Source organism: Camelus bactrianus, chromosome 16 (genome assembly GCF_048773025.1).
Source record: "Camelus bactrianus isolate YW-2024 breed Bactrian camel chromosome 16, ASM4877302v1, whole genome shotgun sequence".
Lineage (NCBI taxonomy): Eukaryota > Metazoa > Chordata > Mammalia > Artiodactyla > Camelidae > Camelus > Camelus bactrianus.
Genome location: NC_133554.1, coordinates 42737493 through 42757681, shown reverse-complemented (window position 1 = coordinate 42757681; position 20189 = coordinate 42737493). Strand labels below are relative to the sequence as shown.

The 20189-nt window shown below is 38.1% G+C and overlaps 1 protein-coding gene across 8 annotated transcripts in view; it reads right to left on the bottom strand.

Moving 5' to 3' along the window:
* The window catches only part of GJC1 (gap junction protein gamma 1), a 31250-nt gene extending 16354 nt beyond the window's left edge, over positions 1–14896 (bottom strand). For 2 of the 8 annotated variants that reach the window (XM_074343291.1, XM_074343295.1), the window contains exon 1: positions 14380–14896. The gene's annotated coding sequence lies outside the window, so the exon portion shown is untranslated. Of the gene's footprint in view, positions 1–381; positions 606–1543; positions 6013–12604; positions 13820–13869; positions 14270–14379 lie in introns of those variants that run through there. The other 6 variants (XM_074343294.1, XM_045519995.2, XM_074343292.1 and 3 more) reach the window with 5 other exon arrangements.
* Between the last annotated feature and the right edge of the window lie 5293 nt (positions 14897–20189).

Genomic DNA, 20189 nt, shown 5'->3' with positions numbered 1-20189 from the left:
GCCCATAATAATTTTTCACTCCACCTATATTAGGTCTTACTCTATTAAATCAAGTTTAGTGGTATTGGTTTCTTTGGCTGGAATATGAGTTCCTTCAGGGGAAAATCCATGTTTTTTTAAAATTCTGAGTCCCCAGACACAAAAAAACCTCAATGAAAGTGTGCTGTATTAAACAAAAGATCTGAATGAATTTGTAGGAAGTAGAAAATATAAAATATGTTCACTAATACAATCATATTTTAGGACAGAATACAATGAATGATATAAAAGTACAAAATGTGCAAAATATTCAGATGGGAAAGAGACTAATTCCTATAAATTAAAAAGTATAAGCTGTCAATTATCCCTCAATAAAGTCAGAAAAAAAAAGTATAAGCTTACTGCAGAAGACAAGTGGGTCTCTGAAGAATGGGTATGGTTTCACCAGGCAGAGCTGGGGTGGGAAGTAGAGGCAAGGCAGGTGGAGAAAATGGTGTAAGTGAAAAGTTGCACAAGAAGGCTCTTAGACTGGAACATGATGGAGGATGTTTGGGAAGTAGTTGTAGAGAAGGCTGAACAGGGAAGTCAAAGACCAGTTTGCAGAGGGCCTTAGCACACCATGGAACCTGAAATTAAAGCACGTAAGTAATGATGAGTAAACGCTCCTCAAATGTGGTCCACAGACCACCTTCATCAGAATTATCCAGAGTGCATGCTGAAAATGCCAATTCCTAGGTCCTACTTAACCAACTCCCACCCAGGCCTACTGGATCAGAATTTAACAAAACTTCAATGGTTAGAAATTTAAGTTGTTTACAATGATTTATTATAATACTTAGTAATTTTGTACACATCCCCAATTACAGATTTAGGATACATTTCTAAAAGAATTGCTGGGTTAACAGGTATGAATCGTGAAAAAACTGTATGTGTGTTAATAAGAAAAGGTCAACTTCTTTATGCATTATCTCTCCAAAAATTCTAAAGGTTTTAATATGTATTACCAAATTACTCCTCCAAAAAGCTGGTACCTATTTATATTTCCACTATCAAAAGTATGATAATACTGGTTTCCTCACTCCCTCATCAATGATTTTAATATATTTTTCAAGAAACAAGGCTTGGGCTAATCTGTGTTTAAACTTAAGAAGTTTTAGACTGCCATTAATCATTAGGGAAATATAAACAACAAGACAAATAATGCACAATGAGTTATCTCACACCCTTAAGAATGGCTACTATTAATAAAAAAGAAGAAAGAAAGGAAAAAAAAAACAAGTGCTGAAAGTTACGGAGAAATTGGAATCCTTGTGTATTGCCGCTGGGAATGTAAAATGGTGCAGCTGCTGGAGAAAATAATTTCCTCAAAATATTAAAATATAGAATTACCACATAATCCAACAATTCTACTTCCAGATATACACCTAAAGAAATGAAAGCAGGGTTGCAAACAGATATTTGTACATCCATGTTCACAGCAGCATTATTCACCCACAATAATCAAATAAGGGAAGCAACCCAAGTGTCCACTGACAGATAAATAAACAAATTTGTATATACTCACAGTGTGTTCAGCCTTAAAAGGAAGGAAATTCTGAAGCATGCTACAATGTGGATGAACTCTGAACATTATGCTAAGTGAAAAGTCAGTCACGAAAGAACAAATAATGGTTGCATAACAATGCAAATGTACTTAATGCCACAGACATATGCACTTACAAAATGGTTAAAATGTTAAAATTCATTTATGCAATTAGTATTTACTTACCATTAAGAAGCTTGCAATTTAGCAGTTTAGTAGTTAGGAAATTTACAAACACTTAAAAAAAACCTAGTTGTACTCAAGAGGTATTTAATACAGGTATTTAATACAGTACAGTTATATATACTGTGCAACAGAAGACTAAAGGAAGATAACTGGAATCATCTGTTAAAATTTAAATATATTTTATAACATAGTGACTCTACAGGGAAATGCTTTACTTTCCAGTTTATCTGATTCATTTTTTCCATTACAATTTCTTTACAATAATGTTGGCCACAAAAACAGTCAGTCCAAAAATACCATTTCATATCTATCTTTGGAAAAGTCTCTCATAGATTCATGTTAAAAAAAACCCCCAAGGATTTCAGACCAATAGCTAAAAAAGTGTATAACTTGTCTCATGTCAATTCTTTAATGCTCACTAAACTATAATACTCAGGAAATTAAAATATTTAAAGTAGTGCTATTCTAAATGTTTTGCAAATGCAACAATCAAGTTCAAATGGGTTGGAGCCAAGTTTTAATCTCCTAATTAAAAAAAAAATTTAAAAGCTCCCAAACCCTATAATAGGTAGACTACATTTTAAAATCTTAATTGCTTTTTAAATGAAAATCCAGGATGAACTAAAACTAATGTTCTAGAAAAGTGCTTCTAACCTTGAATTTTGCGAAACTGAGATACAGCAAGCACTGAAATAGGAGCCAAGAGATTCTAACAGGCACTTCAGGAATAAATACCTCTCCTTTTTCACTTGTGAAATAAGTGGAGAATATCAGATTAGATTATTTCTAAGGACCCTTCTATTAACAGTTGTTGAAAATCAACTCAGGCAGAGTACTAGTCATAAAACAACCAACAAATTACATGGAATTCAGAACTCTAGGGACAGGAAAGAAGCAAAGTAACAATAGTGAAATTGAACAATAATGTCAAATTTTCAAAAAGGCATTTCCCAGTCATCCCAGGAAGTTTGTGGTTGGACTAAACTAAAAAATTTCAACAATGACTCACCACCATTCTAAAGTATTAACTATCTGGGCATCCCAGATTATGAGCTGAGCAATCCACTAAGAATTGTGCTAGTGACTCACACTCCTGAATGAGACTGCTTTATGTGCAGAGAGACAAGGAATCAATTAAGGGGTTCACAATGAAGTTTTGTTTAACTGGAACGTTTTAAGTGGAAGTTAATTCTGCATGAGTGATAATAGATGTTTAATAACTAGCTAGTGACAATTTCTAAGCCAAAGCATTATGGCAGCTTTAATCTATGTATTACAAACAGTAATCTATGTATTACAAACATGAAAACAACTTGTTTTTTTCCAAAAGAGCTCTTGGCTATGGACAATATTTAAGAAGCACAAAATAAAATTTGTTGTAAATCAAATTATAAAATAAAGGAGAGAAAGGGATTTGAAGTCTTGGCTCTATCAACTAACAAGGAAACAAAATACACCATTGTGGGTTGAAGTGTCAATTTGTGCTGGCAAAAACCCATTTTGTTTGAATGCAAGAACCTTTAGGAATCAGCTGGAGAAGTATGGGGAACCTGGGATAATGCATTCATTCACAATGCATCGTAAGTGGTACTGTCTTCATGTGAAAAAGGACAGTATTGGCACACTTGTCCAAAACACTTAAAGCTCAAGTCAAACCAACTGAACAATCAATCAGTCTAGCAAAATGAACATTTCTAAGACAAAATAAAAATAAACATACAAGATTCCTATTATGACTAGAGACAATACAAAATTTGCAAAGAACATTATCATACACTGTTGGTGAGGATTGTCTGGTATAACCTTTCTAGAAGGCATTATGGTAATATTTACCAGAATCTTTAAAATGTTTATGTTCTTTGATCAGTAATACCATATCTAGTAATTTATCCTAAATAAATGCCCAATAACAGAAGAATTTTACATAATTTGTGATATAACCTCTATGATGAAATATCTTGTTTCGTAACATACATCACAAAATGTAAAATGTCTACAATTACACAGAGACAAAAAATAGATGAGCATTTGACTAGGCCTGAGAAGGACAGGAAGGAAAAGGGAGTGACTGGTAATAGGCATGGGCTTTCTTTTGGGGGAGAATGAAAAATGTCCTAAAGTTAAACTGTGGTGATGGCTACACAACCCTGTGAATTCACTAAAAAACATTAAATTGTACATTTAAAATAGGTGAACTGTATGGTGTGTGAATTTTACATCAATAAAGCTGTTTAAGACATTTTCTAAATATCTACACACCAATCAGTGATACAAGTTAACTGAAACAGGAAAATGGACAACACAGGCACCAAATAAATGGGAGCTACTGCTTACTAGCTACAGCTCTCGGAGTTATCAGACTATCATATCTTTCAAAATAAGTCTTCAACCTGGATTTTTATGTCAAGTCTAATTTTTTTGGTAATTTTTTTTCTTACTAAACGATAAAATATTTATAGAAAGGTACACAAATATAAGTACCCAACTCAATGAATTTTCACATACCCATGTAGCCAGCACTGAAATCAAGAACAATGCATTACCACCCAGAGCCACAATGATGTCCTTTCCTACCCAAGGGAAACCATCTTCTAACAGCAGAGATTAGTTTAGCCCAAGGCCAGCTTTGGCACTATTGAGATCTTGGATAATTCTTTGTTCTGGGAGACTGTCTTGTGCACTGCAGGATGTTTTACAGCATCCCTGGCCTCTTCCAGTTGTGATAACCAAAGATATCTCCAGAGATTGCCAAAAGCCCCCTGGGAATCAATATCATACCATATTAAGACTCGCTGGTTTAAACTGTCCTTGAACTTTATATAAATGGAATCACAGAATGGTCTCTCTTGGATCAGATCATAAAGAATACACTTTTTGTGTCTGAAATCTTTCGCTCAGTATCTTTCAAGAGTCACCAATCTTGTATTTAGCTCTAGTCTATTCATTCTCTTTGCTTTATTATATTGCCATTCTGTGACTGTATCACAATTTATCCATTTTACTGCTGATGACATTTGAGCAGTTTCTAGTCTGGAGTTATTATGAATAATGCTACTATGAACATACCAATTGTGTCTTCTGGTGAATATATGTACATTTCTGTTGAATACCTAGACCCAGAATTGCTAGTTGTACGGTACACATGTCAGTTGTAGTACATTAGGACTTTTCCAAAGGGGGCTGTATCAATTTTACACTTCTGTCTCTTTTTTTTTTGCCATGTTGGCAACTAATAGAAAAATACATTTAAATAATACTGAGCCATACATTTTATTGGCTGAATAAAGCCTGACAATTTGTGATCTGTTTTAAAAGAATACTTCATTATATGGGAAAATGCTCATATGTAGTAAAGAGACAAAAAACAAACAAAAAATCCTAATAACATAATATGCCTAAGTGGAAATAACACCAACAGTAACAATGTCCTATGGACGATTTCTATTCTATTTGCTTTTCAGTATAATAAACATGTAATAATTAGGTTGGCAAAGCTTTTCTAAGCAAAAAGAAAGCCTCAGGAGAAATTTCAAAAGTAGGTCGGGGTACAAATTTCATAATATTTGCATACATGCATAATTTTACATTCATAAAGATCTAATTAAGTAATCAATATATCACAGAAAAGCTAACTATCTCATAGAAACTCTGGTAGTTACTACACTCCCCTGATGTAAGACGGTCCAAGACAGAACTAATATAAAATTCCACCCAAGAGTAAAATACAGGATGGTGAGACTAGAGAGTAATTCTTAATTTGTAAGTATATATAAAAAGATAGTAGTACTCTGACATGATATCTTATACAGCAGTTAGTATCATAACGCTGCTCTTCTCATTCCTTTAGAGACTCACTAGAAAATGGTCCAGAAGCAACACAGAAAATAAACATACTCAATATTCACTTGAAATGCATAGTTGCTGGCATTGCTACCTGCTCGTTATTGAGTGTCTGATACTGAGTATTTGGAAAGAGTTATCTTTATTTGAGAAAATGATTATTAAAACAGCCACCCAAACTTTCCAGTCTCCATTATGAGTTCTATTAAATGTTTACCTGACATGTGAAAATGTTACAAAATTCATACTTCCTGTCCTAATCATTCTACTTCATATCAAGGATTCTTCTGTTGGGGTAAGAATATACCCAGGAGATTCTGTACAAACCCAAAAGATATATCTCCTGAGAGAAGATACTAAATGTTAATATACTGCTCAAAATGGAGTTTTTTAAACCAAAATAACCTGTTACTTTAAGGCTTTGAAGATTAGCTAATCTTAATCTGGAATCTAAAAGCACCATTCTGAGCACTGATATCTCCATTTTCCTATCTAAAGAAACTACGCTGATATGTATTTAATTTCAAACCGAAAGGCAAAAAAAAAAAAAGTTTTCTGAGGCAAAATAAAAAGCAGTAGAACATAAAGCTTCTAACTACTAAGAGCATTCTACTTGGAGTTCAAAATGCTACGGTTGCTTTAAATTTGTCATTGAACTAGTAATCATAATTAACTGGTACCCAAAATAAATCTAGTCAAGCTATGTGCATATAATTTCCCTCCCAGGATATATCTCAAATCATAAACATTTTCCCATCCTCTTTTCTCTTCAGAGTTCAAGTATGATAGGAGACAATGGCTTCAGATACACAATTCAATAAGAACTGAGACACTCCTCCAGTCCCTAATAATTTTTCCAAACTCAAAAAAAAAAGGCCTTTTTTCCAAGTGAATCCAAGAAGTGCATATCTGCTTGAACTAGTCAAACTATAATGAATATAAAGCTTTCATTCTGAATGATATGAACATCTACTACTGAACTGGAATGTGAGGTCAAAGCAAGCTATTTGAGTTGAACAGGAAAAAAAAATTTCCCTTTCAGAAAGTACTATATGGCCTCTCTCTCTCACTAAATCATTTTCTATACAAATCTAGATAGGCTAGTCAATCAAGTCTTTTAAAAACAGATCCCAATAATTAACATTTCTGATATTATAAGCTAAAAAATCACTATCTTAGGGGAAAAAATTAAGCACCTTTATCATCGAAATCTTCCACAAACACACTCGCAGTTTCATAGGTTCACACACTATTAGTGGTAAAAGAAATATTAAGAGATTGGCTAGGCTAGCAGTCTCCAACTTTTAGAGTCTGAGGACCTTTATGTAATTGCAAAAGATTTCCTGGAGTCCTATATAATACTGGTTATACATTTATTATCTGTCTTTGAAGAAAACACATAAACTGATAAAGTTTAAAATACATCTGTAATTTATCATAACATAACCCACATATACATTTAAGAAATGTATATTATGTCATACTTATTTGTAAGACATTACTTTTACAGTTCACAGATAATACTTGCATGAATTCTAGGGTCATCTTCCAACCATTCTGCAGTGGCCCATTGTTTGTTATCATAGTATGAGATTAATACTCTTATTTTACTGAAGAGAATACTAAAGATCATGATGGCTTGCTTAAGATCACACAAGTAATTAGTTGTAAAGCCTAGAATGTAACTCAAGAATTAACAATCTTTTTGCTATATTATGTGGATTTAGTGTTTAATTTTAAGACCCTACAGAAAGTCACTGACAAAGTTGATAGTGATTTAATATAAAAGATTCCACTTAAAATAGCAACAAACAGATGAAATTATTTAGGAATAAGACTCACAAGAAATGAACAACAGGACTTAAATGAAGAACTGCTACCAAGGAAAATATTACCAAGGAATACTAAATTAATTTAAATTTAATGCAATCCTGATTTCTAAAAGTGCCAATAGGATTTCTTTGGAACCAGACAAATGAATTCTAAATTTAATGTGAAAAAATAAACAGTAAGAATGACAAGGAAATTTTTGAAGGAGGCATACAAGCTTCTCTAGATATATAAGTTACAAAAATTTTAAAGAGGGAGTTGGCAAAATGATTAACAGATCAACGTAATCGAATAGAATAGAAAGTCCAGAAGATCTAAATACATCTAGGTGACATTTCAAACCAATGGAAAAAAGATGGAATATTCAATAAATGATACTGAACTACCATGGTTAGCTATCTGAAAAAATTTCCTAAAACGACACAAAACCTAGAGGTCAAATGAAATTAATGACAAACTCAATTATATAAAATATGATTTCTGAAAGCAAAAAAATACTGTAAACCATTTAAAAGATACACTAAATGCCTAACATTATTTGCTAACTAATTAATTAAGGTTAATTTCTCTAACACAAAGAATTCCAACAGATCATTAATTAAAAAAACACTCAATAGAAGAGTGCAATGGATATGAAGACAATTCTCAAAAATAGAAATAGAAATGGCTTTTAATATACAACATGAAAAGATATTCAATATCACTTATAATTAAAGATTTACAAATTAAAACTATATCAATATACTACTTTTCATTTATCCAATTGGAAAAAATTTAAAAATTGCTAACAGATCACTGACAAGGAAGGGTATATGGAAAGAGGCTTTCTTTGTGTTTTACTGGAAGCAGTGGGGTAAACTCGTAAGTTTGTATTAAGACACAGCATGGAAATATTCATCAAGATTGAAAATTCACATACCTTTTGACCCAGCAATTCCAATTCTCAACATTTACTAACAAAATGTTTAGACAAAATAATGTACAAGAATATTTACAGCAGCACTGTTGATAACAGGCTGGAAAACAATTTAAAAGCCTATCAGTTAGAGCATGTGTAAACAAATTACAGCACATCTAGTGGTCAAAAAAAAAATCAGCTCTATCTATAGTGATATGAAACAAAGATGTATTAGTGAAAAATGCAGGCTATAGAACAATACATAGAGTATGCTACCATTTATGTATGTGTTTGGGGGAATACTGAATGTATCTCTAGAAGAACTCAAAAGCAAACAGTAATTGCTTCAGCAGAAAATAAAGGAAGTGACTAAGTGAGAAGAGAAAAAAGGGAGACTTACTTTTCACTGTATATCCTTTCATACTTTTCAATTTTGTACTATGTAATTCATTACCTATTTTTAAAAAATGTTTAAATCAATGAAGTGAAATACTCAAGTACAAAACTGTCAATGTCAGCCTTAACGTATAACTGGATAATATGTCGAAGTTTCTTGGGACATTAATTATACTGACTCTTGGCCCAGTAAATGGAAAGAAATTAAAATTTTAACTAGGTACAGTATGTCAAAGAAAAAAACCTAATCTTCAATTTCTTTATTCCATCAAATAGTCTGCCTAAGCCTAGCTGTGATTATCTTCCTGGGAGGTAAAAGTCCCCACCATATATACTACACTATAGGTGATCATTGTATTTTTGGTCTATTAAAAAAATTGACCAGGCCATAGCTATTAGTAAGTTTACATCATTATTAACTAAGGACCTAGCACTGTACTGGCATATAAGACCAAAAATGCAAAAAACATACAATAAGGCTTTGAGTTAGACAAAAGCTTTGTCAGAAGTTACATCATTACAATCAGAAACTACAAATAAAAAAGAAATTAGTAAATGTTCAAATGATTGTTGAATACATAAATGAACCATGAGCTAGTGTTAGGATACTAGGCTCCAAGACAGACATTACTTCTGATTTTATGGAATAGAAAGTATAGTCTAATGGTGAAACAGGTATTACTAAGTAATTAAATTAATTAAAATTGTGATCTGTCCTACAAAAGAGAACTACAGGGTGCTACAGGAGTATATTATAGGGGTCCCTAATCTAATCTAGGAGAATCAGAGAAGGTTTTTCTACAGAAGTGATATTTAAGCATGTTCTGAAGAATGAAGAGCTGCCCTCCAGGCAGAGGGATAAGCAACAACATGTATAAAGGCCACTGCGGGAGCTTTGAACCTTCAGGGAATGGGGGGCGGGGGGATCAGTAGGACTAGATCATACGTAACAAGAAAGTAAGTCAAAAGAAATGATGCTGGAGAAGTACGCAAGGACAGATCATACCCTGGTTTTTTGTTGTTTTTGCTCGCTTGTTTCTTTTTCTTTTTCATACCTTGTTAAATAAAGACTGAAAGCTTTAAAGGAGAAACAAGTTTTCAGATAAGTGACTTGATCAAATTTGTTTTATAAAGACAATTCTAGCCACTGTGAGAAGAGTACATGAGTGTATACTACTTAGGGGGTATACACATACGTAAAAGTATGAAGAAATGCAAGGGAATAATAAATTCAAGTTGGTGATTGCCTTTGGTAAAGAGGCCTATAAAGGAGGTTGGGGTCAGGGTGGGGGATACAATCAGGTAGGGAAACACAGAAGACTTCAACTGTACTAGTAATATTTTATTTCTTACTTTTTTTTTTTTTAATCAAGAGTGAATGAGGAGGTGGGGAGGGTATAGCTCAAGTGGTAGAGCACATGCTTGGCATGCACGAGGTCCTGGGTTCAATCCCCAGTACCTCCTCTAGAAATAAATAAATAAACCTAAATTACCTCCTCACTGAAAGAAAAAAAAATTTTTAATTGAAAAAAAAAAGTGAACAAGGAAAGACAATTTAGAATTGACCATATAACTGTCTTAGGAAAAAGGCAGCCTAGACTAGGATGGGGAGTCTAGAGGTGAAGAGAAACTGCAAGAATCTGGCCTCAGTAAGTTGTTGATAGAGCCACTTAATGAAACAGGGTACAGTGAAAAAGGTCTAGGTTTGGAGCCAAGATCAAGAGCTCAGTCTGGGCAATTCAATTCAAAGTATCTCTGAGTATTTAAGTTTGACTGAGTAGACAGCTTGGATCAGAAAAGGGGTCTGAACTACAGATAAAAAATTGGGAGTATTCAAAAAATATATATGGTAACTGAAGCCACAGAATAGATACGATTAGAGTAAGAGGGGAGGAAGACTAAGAACCAAGACTTGAGAAAGACCATCAATTAAAGGTCTGGTTCCTGGGTTCCAGTGGGTGTATAAAATAAGAACAGCTTGAACTTACTGGAGAACTGAGGCACTGGTGAGGAGTCTGTATAAGAAAAAGCTAAAGAATTTAGTGTATTAGGGGGAGGGTATAGCTCAAGTGGTAGAGTGCATGCTTAGCATGCATGAGGTCCTGAGTTCAATCCCCAGTACCTCCTCTAACAACAGATAAATAAGTAAACCTAATTACCTCCCCCATCAAAAAAAAAAAAAAAAAAAAAGAATTTAGTGTATTAACTTTTAATCTGCATTAAAAAACTCTGCAAAAAAAAAAAAAAAAAAAAGATCTGGTTGATGTTGGAGATCTGAAGGAATAGCCAGAGAGCAAGGAGGAAAAATCAGAACCCAAGAGAAGAGACTATTTCAGGAAGGAAATTTTTGAATTCAAATAAACATCTACTCTAGATAGGCAATTAGTAATCTGAGGTCCAAGAATGAGTCCAAGGGAATTCCCTAAAAATAGACAAGAGTCCAGATCCACTTTACTTTGAACATTCCCAAAAGGAATGCTGTAACTCAGTTAAGTAACAATAAATTCCATCAAAACTAATAAATCCTTCAAAGATGCAGACAAAAATTTTTATAACTATGAGACTTGAATATAGTTTAGAGGTTAGATGATAATAGGGATGTGTGGAGTTTAGTCCATTTCTATAGAGAAAAAAAAAACTTACCCTGAAATCCTTTTGTTTCAAAGATTTTACAAAATTTCCTGATTGCTAAACCTTTTCAGCATGTTGAACTACAAGTATTTTGAGAGCAAAACCCACATAATATTCATCTTTGAATCTTCAGCATCTAGTTAAGTGCTTAATATAAGTACCTGACTGAAAAAAAAAAAAAAAAGTCCACTGAATGAATGGGCACCAGAACCATTTGTCCAAATTGTGCTGGTGCTATAGCAATATAGCCTTATAGAATAGACTTTAACTGAGTCCTACTCATTCCACAGAAATAAAGATTTCACCCTTGCCTTAGGGGGGGGAAAAAAAACCTTTTGGGCAACATGTTCCACAGTTCTCAATGATAAACCCAAGTGCTGCCTGCCACTGCAGTGTTTGCAAAACTCAAGAATGTACTATTGTATGCCAGCCAGTATTGACTGTCCGCTCATTCATTCTTGAGAGCTGCAAAAAACAGCAATGCTCAGACTTAACAGAGATCAGGTCCTTACTTCCACATAAATTAAACTCACTGATTGCAGTAGTATGCTTGAAAAATAATTGTTGACACTGAACTGATAATAACAGTTCAGAATTGTTTTCTATGTCTAATTTTCAGGTTAATGATATCAGCTAAAATCTATCTTTTTACATGTATTCGCAAAGAAATGGTCTACAAAAGCAAAAAACAAAAAACAAACAACCCCAAAAACCAAAAAGACCCTAAACAGTAATCCCATCCTTTCCTTGTCTAAATTCTTACTAGATATTTTAGACAGGAGCCACATGTTTATGTGCCACAAGAAAAGCACGAGTTCAAAAATAAGTAATTATACTGCCAGCTGCACTTAACTATCCAGATTCATATTAAAAACAAAATAAAAAACAGCACACCTCATTCATTTTGAAATATGAACTTTAAAAAAAAACCAGTTTTTTTTGGAAATCATCACTTTGCAGTGAATTAGTCATGGAACAAACTATTTATTAAGAGAATAATGCTCTGGATTTTAATTATATATTTTGTATTCTAGGATCCCAATTAATGGTAAGCCTGGAGCTGGGGATGAGGGAGGGTGCAACTAATCTGAGATGACCATGAATCCTTTCACTGGTTAATCTATACACATATGAAACAAGGATGAAAATTATTAAGGGACAGCAGCATTTATAAGTAACATTGTTATGCTGAAGATATGTAAATCCTTTCAATTAAAAGGTGGAAACTCAAGTCTCCCTTAATGAACTGAATAGAAACTTACCGAGTCCTTTGCTCCTTTTTAAGAGAACTGTGGCTACTAGCACAAGTAGAAAACCCAATTCAAAACTCACACAACCTAAAAAGCTAAGAGCTTTGACTCTTGAAAGGGATGTTTGAAATGCTTTGATAAAGTGCTCAACAGTTTAAGACTATTAATAAATAGTATCAAACCATTACAAATCAGGACAAATAATAAAAGGAGAACTTTCATATAACTTCTATGTGTTTTCTTCAAAATGTCCTTTGCCTACAACACTCTGCTCACAAAGATCTGATGAAAACTAAGAAAAAAATTTGCCTACCAGAGCTTTTTACCTTTTACCCATAAGTTAGTTCATGTTTCTTTAATTCTGCCATTACATAGTACTTAAGAAATCCAAAGCAACTGCAATACACAAAACTGCTAAAATCCAAAAACCAAAACAATAACAACGACAGAAAAAAAAAACCAGCAAGCGTAATCACAATTCACAATATTTCTAGTCAGAAGCTCTGGATTTACGTTTATTTTTCTGCATTCTGTTCTGAATACGTAAGCCCTCCTTAAGGGGTAATGGATTTGATTCCTAAATTACATTATTAAACTCTTTTTCTACAGATATTAATGTACTCGAGATACTTCATAATCCGTTTTTCAGGGAATTAAAATCCCTTTCATTTATACAGTTTGGTTTTTCAGTGCTTTCACATATATACTCACTGGAACGTATACACAACACGAACCTATAATTTTAGACTAACCAGGCACACAAGATAAAGCTTACCCAGAACTTACTCTAAACTTATTTACTAGATATCACAAAGTAGTCTTGATACTAACAAAATAAAGCGCGAGCACAATGAAATCTGTACCATTGCAGGTTTTCAATGAACAAAAATTCCTTCAAATGGTAAAACCAAACGCGCCCATTTCCCAAAGAAAAAGTCATCCCAAAATGAGAAACAGCCTCAGACAAAAACAAAAACAAACAACAACAAAAACACACCCAATTCTAAACCACAATCACGTAAATCTTTTCAACTCAAAGCTCCAAACGCAGCCGCCAACACACAACTGGCCACAATCACAGTGTTAGCGCCTACTCCCTATTTTGAATCCGGAGACGGAAGGAAAAACAACAACAAACAACACACTAATCGTCCAAAGTTTCACGAAGTGGAAAAGAATCATTTAAAGTAAAGAAAACATGTTAATCGGGAGGTAACTACCCCATTTCCCCCGCCCCCACGCTTCCAGCCCACGAACTAAATCTCCCAAACATTCACCAAGCCAGGAGTCCCGACAGCGATGTTAGTGGAAAGAGCCGGACGAACCACACGCCGCCGGGAGAGATGTCAGGGGCCGAGCATCCGGAAAACAAAGACCAGCCCGCGAAGCGCCCCGGCGCGGCCCTGCGCCCCTAACCGCCCGAGGAGTTGCGAGCACCGCCGAAGTGCGCGCCCAGGTCCTCCGGGGTCCCCGCCCACCCGGCGCGGCCGCCGCGGCCCGGGCCCACCCCGGAGCCGTTTTCCCTCCCAATTTGGGAACCGCGCGCCTGGGGACAAAGAGGGAGGGCGCGCCGGGAGAAGCGGCTGGCCGCGGGTCGCGACGCCCTCCGGGCTCGGCGGGAAGTCCTCGGTGGCGTCCCCTCCCTCTCCCCCACCAGCCCCTGCCGCACTCTCCCCCGCCCCCTCGACTCCCCCTGCCCCTTTCTGGTCCCCCACAAGTTCTCCCGCCCCCCGCGGGCCCCGCCCCTGGCCCGCTGCTCCTCAGCCCGCCCAGCGGCCGTCCCTCACCGGCCGGCGGGGTCCCCCGGAGCCGCCTCCTCCGCCGGGCCTCGGCCCGTCCTGCCGGCCGCCGCCTCATGTGCCCCGCGTCGCCATCGCCTTCGCCGCCACCGTCGTCTCTCCACCTCTTACTCTTTCGCCGCCGCCGCCTTCGCCTCAGTCTCCAGCCGAGGCCGAAGCCGCTCCCGCCGCCGCCTCCCGCTCCCGCTCCCGCCGCCTGGAGCCACGGGGAGGCGCCTGCGCACTGCGCGCCGCGGTGGGGGCGGGGGCGTCCCACGGCGGCCTGGGAGCCGAGGGCGCGCGGCACGTGGCGCTCGGGTGGGAGCCGGCGTCCCGGAGCGCCCGAGCGGCCGCGCGAGCGTCCAACTTTCCCGGTCAGGTCTGCGCTCTCCAGGATGGTCCCGGACGCGGCAGACGCTAGGTACGTGTGGGAGCGACCCACCCGCGTGGAGTCTGCACCTCGGGTGGGCGGAGACTTCGCCTCTCCGACACTTCGTTCCATCAACTTGATTCTCGGGACAAGAGTTCCCAGCGAGCAGTGCCTCACTTCGAGCAGGTTACTAACGGCGCCGTGAGGACACGCCTTACCTGGGCATCCTGGGTTGGTCCTACGAGACCCGGAGTTGTCTTCTGTGCCAAGGCATGAGCCCTGTGTAACACGGGATGCTGATTCCCCGTTCTAGGTTCTGCTCTACAATTACTCGAGGATCCTACTGCCTGCCCCCCGTCGGATTAACCATCCTAGTTTTTAGGCGTCCTAGCTTTTATGTACTTCAAGATACTTTTGAGGTCCTGGACCAGTCGGATTAGCAAGACCCTAATAGGCCATTTCCTCTTAACCCCTTGCATCCCAGCAGGATCCCATTTTCAAAGGACTTTCTAAAGACTTGTATGCATAGGAATTTCCAGCTTGAACTACCTCATAGGAATAAGAAAACTCCTCAAGTGTTTTAAGTAGAGGAAGTCCATGCATAACAACAGAAGGCATACCAAGGATCTGGGAGGATGCTTTGTAAAGTGCTCCTGAATTATCTTATTGATCTTCACTACATAGAAGGATAGGTTTTATTTTACCTTTTTGACCACAGAGGAAATAAACTCTTAACTAGTGAGGTGAATTGCTACAGGTCAAATCCCCACACACAGGAAGCCAGGCCCTTACAATGTCAAGAGGTTGGAAACTTGAGGGCTGGGCATCTGACTCACTGACAAATGTTTTGTTTGGCTAATACGGTGTTTTCCAAAATTATGAATTAGTTGCCAAATTTTAAAAATCTTTTTGGTGTCTCTCTAAAAAGTCACAATTTTTGCCACTTTGCGCTTCTGTTTTCACATGGCAGCTTCTTCTGAGTAACATCTGTCTGTCCAGGGCAGGCACTGTCTCCACTCAGCTGCTTGAATCATTTTCATGACCTGCTTGGTGTCTGTATTTCGGTTATCTTCCACCTGTGCCCCAGCCCCGTCCCCTCTCCATGATCACATTACCTCTCTACAAATGTATTTAAAACAAATGTGAAGACACTGTAAATATGCGAAAATATGAATAAAGAACGTGTTAACTAAGATAACACAGGGACAACATCGTTGTACATACTGATTACAATATTAAAATCTCATATATTGCTAGTTCAAGTGTAAACTGGTATAAATCACTTTGGAAAACTGGCAATATCTACTAAAGGTGAACCTATGAATACACTATAATCTGCAGTTCCATGGAGATTTCACAGAAACATGAACAAAATACTTATACTAGAGTTTTCATAACAGCATGATTTGTAATAACCCCAAAACTGGAAGCCACCCAAAATGTCCATCATCCATAGCAAGGATACATAAAATGTCACATTCATACAACGGTACATTATACAGCAATGAGAATGAACAATCTACAATTACACACAACAAGATAGATGAATCTCACAAAACTTTCCCTTTATATAAAGTTCAAAACCAGGCAAAACTAATCTGTGCTCTTTGAAGTAAGGATAGTGGTTATCCTAGTGTAAGAATAGTTACTGGAAGGGAGCAAGAGGAGGCTCCTGGGGGGCTGGTCATGTTCTGTTCTTGATCTGGATGCTGAATACACCATACACAGGTGTGTTCAGTTGCCACATTTGAGTTGTTCTCTTTTGATAGTGTACTTTTCTGTGGCATGTTAAGACAAATAAAAATTTTTTAAAACATTTGGTTATATATATATAATATATAAACAAATATGTATTACATATTATATATATAAATAATATATATAATCTAATGTTCATTAGGTATTATTTTCCTATAAGTTCATGGATGAACCTATCAGGGAAGGCTTCCCATCTTTAAGCATTGCCCATGCTTCGTGGAGATTGGGAACAACACATTTACTATATTTGTTACCTTACTATCAAGCCTGCAGCCCGAGTCTCTCCTGGTAGAGCAAACTTTTAAAGGTGGAAATGAGACCTACGGAAGCCAAGTTGCTTTTCCTGAAGATAGTTTAAAAAAACAAAAACAAAAAACTAAAACAGAAATATAGCCAAAGGCTCTGTCTCCTAATCAGGACTCTTCTTTCCCTCCTCATTAACCTTGCCAGCTAGTGACATCCTTTAATCCAGTTAAAGGTGGGGAAACAGGCCAGAAACCTAAGCCACAGGTATGTCCAGGCATTTACCAGGGTCCGCAGAGCAAACCAGGACTAGAACCTGAGCTCCCTGAAGGCAAGGCCACTGTGTTCCACCTCCTGGAGCAGAGCCCAGCACATAGTAGGTGCTTAGCAAGTATATGCAGAGTGAATGAGTGAAGGAAGGCTCTCCATTGCTAATGAAAAAAAAAGGCTACCACAGGGAAAGAAAAAAAGCCCCAAAGTTTCAAACAGGGAAACGGGTCTGGTTTCCAGCCTCTGGCAGGGAGTGGTAGAACAGGGTGCTGTGAGAACCACGTCACTTTTTATTCACATGGGGCCCAGGCAGGAAAGGATCAAAACCCAGTCTGAGAACTTGAGAGTCACCCTGGGGCTCTGTGGTTTGGGAACTGTAGGGTCAAGTTGAAGGCTGCAGTGTGTCACTATTTCCATTACACATTTTCCAGGGTCCCCACTTGACTGGTAAACTCAGAGCAGATTCTTCTGTTCTGGGGGATGGGATCAGAGGCCCAGAGAGGTAGGATTTGGGAAAGCTCCCTGTTGGCAACAGGAAGCCCTGCCTGCCCGAGACTGGCCGGGTAAGAAGCTCTCAATTACTTGTGCCATTGGGAAGAAGGTGTTAATAGCATAGCCCCCTCGCCCCATAATCTCCGTTTCAGTTAACCTGTGAGACACATTATACTGCTCCTCCTTGCCACAAGGAAGCAGATTTTTTTTGGTCAAAAAATTTTTGAATAGGTAATACAAGCAGTACAGTGGGAACAGTAAGATGACTCCCCAGCAGTGTTTCCCAGGGCCTGGCTAGCAGTTTCTTGTGTATTAATGCTGGATTTTAAATTAAGGTCAATTTACTTGCAGATGAAGGGTAAGTGAAGGTGAAGTATGTATGTGCAGGAGTTGGGGGTGGGGAGAAAGACATGAAAAATGATTAGCATTTCTCTGATACCATCCACAAGCAAGGAATTTTGGACATGTCCAGAACGCAGTGTGCTGGCTTAGGACCAACCGTGCCTTGGTGAGAGGCAGTGGGGTGGGTGTGCAGTCCTGGAAAGTTCGGAAGCTCTTGGTTCAGAAGTCTGCTCTACCTAGCTGTTTGCATTCATTTTCTTGTATTTCTAAGATAGTGTGAGAATGTGATGAAATGTACATTAATTGTTATATGTTAATTTTTCATTATAAAGTGGTCCATAGTGGTTATCATTATTGGTTGGATAGCTCAGCCATTTACCTGCTGTGTGATATGACTGTTACTTAACCTCTCTCAGCCTTGGTTTCCTTATCTGTAAAATGGGGACAATGATATCTACCAGTTGGGGCTGTCATGAGGATTAAATATGTAAAATGCCTAAATCTTGTAGGCTCTCAAGGCATCAGTCCCATCTCATAATGTGCTTTGGGTAATTTGGGCATTCAAAAGCACCCAACACAAGAACTTTAGCAAAACATTTCAAGTCTGAGCATCCAATTTTTAGTACAGGGGTCGTACTGGTGCCTTCTGCGCAGAATTATTCCTTCACAAGACATGATTCTATGTCATCATCACTACAGTCTGATTCAGCCTTCCAGTCACCATTATCCACACCCTCGTAGAATCTTTTAAAATATGTGAATAGTCTCTCGAGAATGATTAGTGGGTACTGAATGCACTTTCCTGGCCCAGGCCTGTGGCTCTTGTGGCTGTCCTTGGATAAATGCTGCAAGGTCCTTGGAACCCAGTGCCTGTTTTTAGAAGGAGAGGGGATGTCCAACCCTCCCCACCCCAGGCACCTTCTAGAGGCTGCCTTAGCCTAGCTACGTTATCTGGAAACTTCCACTGCCCCTGCCTATCCCCTCTTTGCCCCTCCCATCCCCCAGACACTAATATATGGACTGTTTTCTCCCCTGTGACTACCCCAGCCTTTCAGCCTGGGTTCTTCCTATTCCAATCCCAGCTCAGAGCATCCTCTGTTCCTTGTCCACTTCATTAATCATCATCCCCTCACTCACAGCACTCCCTAGCTCAAGGCAAGAGCTGCACATCCCTCACTTCCCCTGTCTTGTCACTCAGCTCCCTTGGGCTATATATAGCACAGCTGTGCCTTAGATCTGGTACAGTCTTAAGTCCAAGTCTCCCTCCCCCAGCCAACCCCTTCCCCCTACATAGTGAGGAGTGAATCTAGAGCTTGAAGCTTCCAGTTAGGGCAGAAAATCCCCTCCAACAAGAAGGAGGCAGGTTGGTGAGGGAGAAGAAAGACTGTGCTGAATTCTGGACCACCCAGAATATGGGAACCTTCCATCCGTTGTCAGGGACTTTCCACTTCTCCCCTAGCCTATTACCCCTTCTCTGTCACTTGCTTATTCTGGAGGAAGAGGGCTCTCTTGGCAGGCAGAGCATGCAGAGGAATTCTAACAGTCATCTTACAACCATCCTATGGGTAGATGCTACCTCCATTTTACAGATGATGACACAGACTCAAGAGGTTGAGTGGCATAAGAACAATTATTTAGAGAGTGGTCGGTCAAGCAGTTGACCCACGTCTGACTTGGGCCTGCATTCCGGATCCATTAAATCTGCCTGTATCATTCAATTAGACCCCTCTAAATGAGAATTTCTATTAGTCTGAACTGATCTGGAAGAAAGAGGTTTACTAAGCACATTAGTAACATAGAATGGCTTAAATCAAAGTAATTATTAAAGACTTGGCATATTAACAAAAATGTTATAATTTTATCTTATCTGTTTACTAAAGCAGGACTCCACAGAACCTGTTCCTTGAAGTTTTAGTTACTGTGTGTTCTCAGAGGTTTTTGAAATAGAAAGCAATCTATTTTCTCCTATGTCAAGACTTTCCCTCCACTTCACAATCATTCTCCCATTAGTCCAGAGTCATGAGATTTCATTTTAGGAATGGTTAGAAGTTTGGTCCTTTTTCCTCTTCACTTACTGTGGCCTTGAGCAAGACATTTAATTCAAGCCTGTTTCTCATCTGTGAAATAGGAATAATAGTACCTACCTCATAGAGTTGTGAAGATTAAATAAAATAATCTACTTAAAGCAATCAGCACATTTCTAGCCCCACAGGTGCTCAGTAAATCACAGCGACTATTATTTTCTCAGTTCTGGGCTGAGATGCTGTGGGAGCATCTATATAATCTCAACGGGGAGAAGTTGAACTTCACTCTCCTTAGCTTGGCCCCTGTTCTCCAAAGGGCC